The sequence below is a fragment of the Aricia agestis genome, chromosome 19 (assembly GCF_905147365.1).
Source record: "Aricia agestis chromosome 19, ilAriAges1.1, whole genome shotgun sequence".
NCBI classification, from domain to species: Eukaryota; Metazoa; Arthropoda; class Insecta; order Lepidoptera; family Lycaenidae; genus Aricia; species Aricia agestis.
In genome coordinates, this window is record NC_056424.1 from 184178 (window position 1) to 190949 (window position 6772).

The window sequence follows — 6772 nt, forward strand, 5'->3', positions numbered from 1 at the left end:
GACGAAGACTTGTAGGCAGCTGTTTGACTCCACAAAAACTCGCTAACAGTCCAAAATTAGCCCCAGCACACCGTCAAGCGCAGCTTAGTTTCGCACGTTCTCATGTTGATTTTTCACTGGATCAATGGAGGGTCGTGCTCTTTTCTGATGAATAATAAATCAGTCTTTATGATAACGATGGTCGCAGGAAATCATACCGTAGACAAGGAGAATGATTTGCGCAGGCGTGCGCGAAAGGGTTCCATTTGGTAGGTATTTGGGGACTGTATGAGGCGATATTTCTTTTGATGCAAAAACCAATATTGAGGTCGTAACTGGGCCGCGCCTTGGCACTTTGAGTGCCCATCGCTACATTCAGGACGTTTTGGGATAACATGCGGTGCCATACGCTGGTTTTGTTGGTGAAGGTTTCATATTGATGTAGAACAATGCTCGACCGCACGTTGCTGCGATAGTTCGTCAATATCTCTCCGACGTCGAAATTTCGGGTTTGGACTGGCCAGCAAGGAGCCCTAATCCTAATCCTATAGAGCAGCCATGGGTCGAACTCAAAAGAAGAGTCAGGGATAGGACTTTTGCCGCAGAAACCCTTCAGGACCTCCAGGTGGCTGTACAAGAAGATCGGGATGGTATCGCTCAGGAGTTCATCATAACTTTGACAAGGTCAATGTAAAACCGGATGGAAACCTCAATTAGGGTAATGGGTGGCACTACGAGCTATTGAAATCAATTTGTTAGTGTTTTTTACAAGAAAGATGTCATTAATCGCCTATTGAAATGGTATGCCAAACTGACTGGTTTTTGTTTTAAGGCTGTAGAATTAGTAAACAATTTACAGTTACAATAACTATAGCATTAATTAAATCCTTATTGTACTACCTTTAAAACGATACCAACATTTATTTCATACTAATTATATTTCTTGAGTTATTACCGTTTGAATCATAAGGAGAGAGGTTGGTCGATTTTTTTGCACGCAAGTTTATATAATAATAGTCTAAAATTACAATAGAACAATGAGAGAAATTAACTTCTAGGCAGATGGCGGACCCAAGTAATTTGGTCGCGTTTAAAGTTAAACCCAACCGACAGATCACAATTAACATTGAATTGACATAATCCGACTACATGACGTTGGTCTGTCACCTAGGAATCAATTTCCTCGATGGTACATACTAGCTATTTTAGTCACGACTGTAATTCAAATTGTAATCGAACACCAAATATAGTAAATAATCACCAAGCTTCACAGCTTCACCAAACTTCAAATTTGATGGCTGTTGGCTATAAATAACCATAATGTTACGTGCTAGGGTTCGAGGATTTGGAGAGAAAGACCTGGTGACTCTCTTGAAGACTTTATTAACACTGCACTAAACACTAGGTCACAACACTTAGCACTAAGTCCAAACACAAATCACTAGGTCCAATCACTAAGCACTATCACTGTCCTAGGTCGTAGCCAAGTCGCAGGTTTCACTGGTTCACTCACTATTGATCACTTGTTGTCGCTCCGAAATCGCCTTGATGAAAGCTCAAAACGAACTGACTTGCCGGGCCTGCCTGCGGCTCTTTTTATATGGCGAGACGAATTCCAGAAATTTCCCGATTCACGTAAACAAGTAAACAACCGTGGGAAATTTCTAGGAGGCTCGGGCATGTACCACAATAAAACTGCCGTCCTTGCGATAAGTGCAGTAAGTTGAATTTAATTTAGACCTTATGCACTCAGTCATAAGGTCTAAATTCAAACACGCTAACAAATAAAGGGTAAACACGTAAACAAACATTAGACCTTTCTAGAAGGTTCGAGTATGTACTTGCGCACCACGTGTCCGTATACCATGTACCGTAACAATAATAAATGCCAGTGTCAAGTATTAAATGGCGAGGAAAAAAATCGTATGACGTTTCTCTCGGCGAAATTGACTACGTGACAAAACTCTAGACCCCCTCACCCCTCTCGTGACCGAGCGTAGTATTTTGAAGACCCCCCCCCCTCCCCCCATAAATGGGTCACGTAGTATGGGTATGCTCCCTAAGCCCTTTAAAATAATTTTCCTAAAAATAAAAATTCTTCGCTCCTATTAGTCTTAGCGTGATAAAATATAGCCTATAGCCTTTCTCGATAAGTGGGCTATTTAACACTGAAAGAATTTTTTAAATCGGACCAGTAGTTGACCTGAGATCAAACAAACAAACAAACTCTTCCGCTTTATAATATTAATATAGATACATACGAGTTTACAAATCACCCGATGGAAAGTGGTTAGTTGGTTACCAGCGCCCACGGACAACAACAGTGAACAGAGGCGTCGCAGATACATTGTCAGCACTCAGTCAACTCAATAACGCGTTTCAGTCACACAGCACACTGCATTGTGCTGGCAATAATATATTATGTCCCTCGAGATAAGAAGTGATAATAGCTTACATTCAGCATTCCGATGAATCAGGCGTTCGGCCTGCTCGTTTGCCTAGTAACTTAGTATCTAGAGTGGGTTTCACCAGAGGCATGGTTATAGTTACAGTTATGGTTATAGTTAAGGCTACCTTAACTTTAACCTTAACTTTGAATACAGAATTTGACAGATGTCTGTTGCATTTTTTTTTAAAGCTACAGTTAATGGGATTGAGAGTAAAAAAATTGAATCATCGACACTCCTTCACCCATTGACATATTTATTTAAAGCCTTGGTGCACTTTATATGTTCAAATTGTAATTTTCCATCTTTTTAGTAAAAGATGGCCCCGTGCGAGTTTCTTACGCCGGTTCTTCTCACCGGGTTAGTTCCCGAACCGGTGGTAGGCACCTTAGTATTGTTACGTGCTAGGGTTCGAGGATTTGGAGAGAAAGACCTGGTGACTCTGCACTAAACACTAGGTCACAACACTTAGCACTAAGTCCAAACACTAATCACTAGGTCCAATCACTAAGCACTATCACTGTCCTAGGTCGTAGCCAAGTCGCAGGTTTCACTGATTCACTCACTATTGATCACTTGTTGTCGCCTCGAAGATCGCTCAGATCGAACTGAATTGCCGGGCCTGCCTGCGGCTTTTTATATGGCGAGACGAATTCCAGAAAGTTCCCGATTCACGTAAACAAGTAAACAACCGTGGGAACTTTCTAGGAGGCTCGAGCATATAAAACATAAACGACTAAACACGTAAACACATAAACAAAATAAACCGGTAAACACGTAAACAAGACACTTCTAGAAAGTTCGAGCACAGTCTATTCGAGTATGTACTAGCGCACCTAACGCCATCTAGTATTGAGTAGGGGATTTATGTTGCCTGTGTTCCCTTTGTAAGTTTGGCTGGTTTGTCGCTAGATGGCACTACGTGTCCGTATACCATGTTCCGTAACAGTATCAACGTTCGGAAATATTTTTGGAAAAAAATTACTGGATAAAAAATATTTTGATTTTGAATTATCCGTAAAAATCGACAGGAACAATCAACAATATTTGTTATTAACTTTAAATAACAACACTTTGAGCCATAGTAATTTTTCGATATTTCTACGCAAAGAAGTTCAATATAAGTTTAAGCGGTTAATATCGTTAAATATGGCGTCCTTAAACAAAGATTTGACATTTTACTTTATAGTTATAGTTAAAGTTTACATAGTCAAAGTAAGTTTAATATAACCCACCCTAAGACTTAATTAGAAATATCTAAAGACGTTCAAGAAATCTATATATAGAGAAGTTCACAGCTGTTCTACAGATTTGGGACACTGAAAGCTGTTATTGGCTTATGAGAGGCAGCCTATATAAGTCAACATACTATAGGTAGGTAAATAAGCTGACGGTGTTAACTTATAAGGCGGGTTACTAAACTATGACACTGGATATCGTTTTAGGTTTATTGCCGAAAGAAGCCTTCGGAAAGTTCGTTTTGGTAATATAATTACAAACCACAATGTTGTATCTGTTTTCGTCTTCAAGTTTGGAAAAACACGAAATATTATTTTCTGACGTCATTTGTTGTCGATTAAAATTTTGTCCATAATACGAGCCCAATTTAATGTTAACAAATCAAACGAAAATAAAACTGGCCAAGTGAGAATAAAACTCATGCACGTAGGGCTCCGTACAATACGATATTAAGGAAAAATATAAAGAAAAAAATTATACATTATATAGGACCTAGTGTAAAAAACGTAAGATTATACAACTTCGTCGCGTAGAAAATAATTAATTGCACGGAAACCATAAAACAAAATATTACAAGCTCGTATACGGTTCCCGTGCCGTGATAAAAAATCATATTGTGCATTCCCAGGTAAGTATCAGAGTAATGTACTTACGAATATGAAGTTTAATTAAAATCAGTTCGCAATTTTTGAGTACCATACCCACATATTATATTCCAATAATGTGCACTCATTATCAAATCGTTATTTTAATAGTATTCTAATTAGGACATTCAAACTAAACTTTACAGAAATATCGCAAAAACATAATTAAAATATTTTCATATTATCAAATTTCATTATAATCAAAATATTCGGTATCACTACATAATCCATACTTTTAATATTATTTTATGCGAAAGTACGTGTCTGTCTGCCCGTCTGTCTGTCTGTTACCTCTTCACACTCAAACCGCTGAACCGATTTTGCTGAAATCTAGTATTGAGAATCTTTGACTCTCGGGAAAGGATACTTTTTATCCCCAACAAATTAACGGTTCCTGCACAGTTATTACAATACTTAATCCGTCTCGATTAGTTTCTTCAATTAAAATTATGCACGATTCGAGAACATGTAGGACGGGTCGTACCTAACTCGTAGCTCGAATGATACAGAATATTAATATTTCCTTAATAAATAACATTTTAAAATATTTACATAATATTAGGATGGTTCATTATATATTTTATAGGTAAGTAGATTGCATCTAGAACTATCGAAGGAATTAAATCATAGGCAGATGGCAGACCATTCGGACCGAGAGCCCGCGAGGGCCAGACTCTTCGTTTCGTAAAGCTGAAAGTTTACCTGTTTGTGACATTTACAGCGGTAAGGACGACCAGCAACTATGGAGTTTCGGTCGCGGTTACTTCAGGAGGTATCCAGTTCTGAAGGTCTAGGTAGACCTTCAGAATATAAGCTATGAAATTGAGCTTTACTCCTCGAACGTCAGGTGACGTTCGAGGAGTAAAGCTCAATTTCATAGCTTATATTCTTCGCGGTAAGCGGAGGAATCTCGTCTTTCAGTGCCGGACATTTTTGACGGTTGCTTCCCACACTTAAACTTTCAGTATGAGACTTTGATGGTGTTATAAATTATATTGTCCATTAAAATCAACTTTCGAATAGACCGAGGTCTCGTACCTCGACCTTCTCTCCTGGGAACGGCCTCCCTGCAGCCGGAGGTTGAGGTAAACGCTCCCCAGAAACATTTACCTTGACGATAATGGTCAAAATCTCAAACATCTAAGATTATACGTAATGTAATATACAGTAGAATAACTAAGCTGTATTTTTAAAATATTTAAATAGATGAACACACCAATCGAATCTAATTCGTCTGCATTTAAATTGATATTTATAATGTCCTCAATATGTGAGATATATTGAGGACATACATTTTATATGAGAATAATATACTTTAGAAGATGTCCCAGGGGGTTACGTCGTCGCGATTCCTCTCAAAATGTAGGTAATTTGTCTAATGGCTGTGTCCAATGTACTATAATTTTATTTCGACAAACATGGCATTGTGCTTATTTTTATTGTACTACGTAACTCTCTACAAATCTTGTAACCGTCCAAAATTGAATTCTGCATCCGAGCATCGTCTACACTCTACTGTATACAATTTACACTGTGTACATTTGACACCAGCGCGGAGCGCCCCTGATCTACATCGCCATAGTTTTCGGAAATTATTTATTGACGGAAAATCCTAATGTAAGGTAACGTTAATAGAAACACGTGTTAAAATACAGTTTATACCACAAAATAATATATACTTACTTGATGTAACTAAAAATACATGATACGAGTATAAACTAGTACATTTAAATGAACATAATAATTCATTCAACTTAAATCATATTTTAATAGCTCATTTAAAAGCTACGACACCACCGACAGACGCACAGACTGTTTTCGTGGGGGGTTAAAATAGTAATGGTAGAAATCACGGCAACTATGCGACTCAAATCCCCGAGGGGAAGAGGGGATTTCGGGAGTAGCTCGAGCGTGTCAGATTAAGCTTGCATAGGTTTCCGACATGTGTCTAGTTATCATGGTATAGAAATCAGAATTCTCACGTGGCGTGGTAATTTTTTTTTTTTAAATATTGAAATGTCGTCGGATATGTCAGATTAAGATAGGGGATGTTTAGTATACCCCAAGGAAGCTTTAAAATATAAAAAAGTAAAGCTTCATATTTTCTTAACTAAGCTTCGCAGATATTTTATTTTACTCTGAACTAAATGTTTTATTTTTTTATTTTATTGTTTTTAATTAAATATATTTATAATTTACCTAAATATGCAATTTTCTGAATATATTTTCTTTTTCAAAACTTTAAAATGGCTGCAGTTTCTGAACCCACCGCTAAAATAAAAAAAACGCTCTTATTATTTTTTATCAGCTTTGTACAAAACGTACTAGGAGTGTCTGTCAAGTAACGATTCAAATATACGAAGATAAGCAGACCTTGTAAGAGGGAAAAAGTATTGTCATAGAACAAATGGAGCACCACTAGCAAAATGACTTTTACTAGCTCGTAGCAATATTTTTCACAAT